Genomic DNA, 552 nt, shown 5'->3' on the forward strand with positions numbered 1-552 from the left:
GAAAGCCATCGTCTTCAACTACCTCAAGGACTGTATCCAAGTGAGTATTTCCCAGTCCCATATCCTATTTTAGAGCAAGAGTACGAGCCTAAAGGCAAGCTATTAGTTATATACTGGTATCTAGGACACAAAGAACAGTCTCATCTTTTGTGACTCATGATTTAGTTCCTTTGATCAGTGCCTGATGCTAATTCTGTGACAATGTATGTTTGTACGCCTCAACACACTCAGGTGCACACCACCCTCATAGAGACTCCAGAACAAAAGGTGGATGCCTGTCCAGGCTGCCAGTTCACCAGCTGCCTCTGTGCCAACGAAGCAAAAATCTTTGCGTGGAATGTGACAGCCACTAGACTGGGTGAGGTTAAGCAGAGGGATGTATGGTAGCTAGTGGGAGGAGGTGTGACATTTGCCTGCCCCTTTGTCTGGTCCCATCACCTGTATGTACAGAACTCTGCTGCAAGTGCTCAGTGATGCACTCTTGTGCTTTCTGCAGGCAAAGTGAATGTCACTGTGAGCAGTGTGGCAGAAGATTCGCATAATCTGTGTGAT

The 552-nt window shown here is 46.7% G+C and overlaps 1 long non-coding RNA gene across 1 annotated transcript; it reads left to right on the forward strand.

Moving 5' to 3' along the window:
- LOC109364656 lies at positions 1–552 on the forward strand. The gene is made up of 3 exons (XR_002110534.1): positions 1–40; positions 232–358; positions 497–552. It is a non-coding gene; the product is annotated as an uncharacterized LOC109364656 (long non-coding RNA).

The sequence above is a fragment of the Meleagris gallopavo genome, unplaced genomic scaffold, assembly GCF_000146605.3.
Source record: "Meleagris gallopavo isolate NT-WF06-2002-E0010 breed Aviagen turkey brand Nicholas breeding stock unplaced genomic scaffold, Turkey_5.1 ChrUn_random_7180001885181, whole genome shotgun sequence".
NCBI lineage: Eukaryota > Metazoa > Chordata > Aves > Galliformes > Phasianidae > Meleagris > Meleagris gallopavo.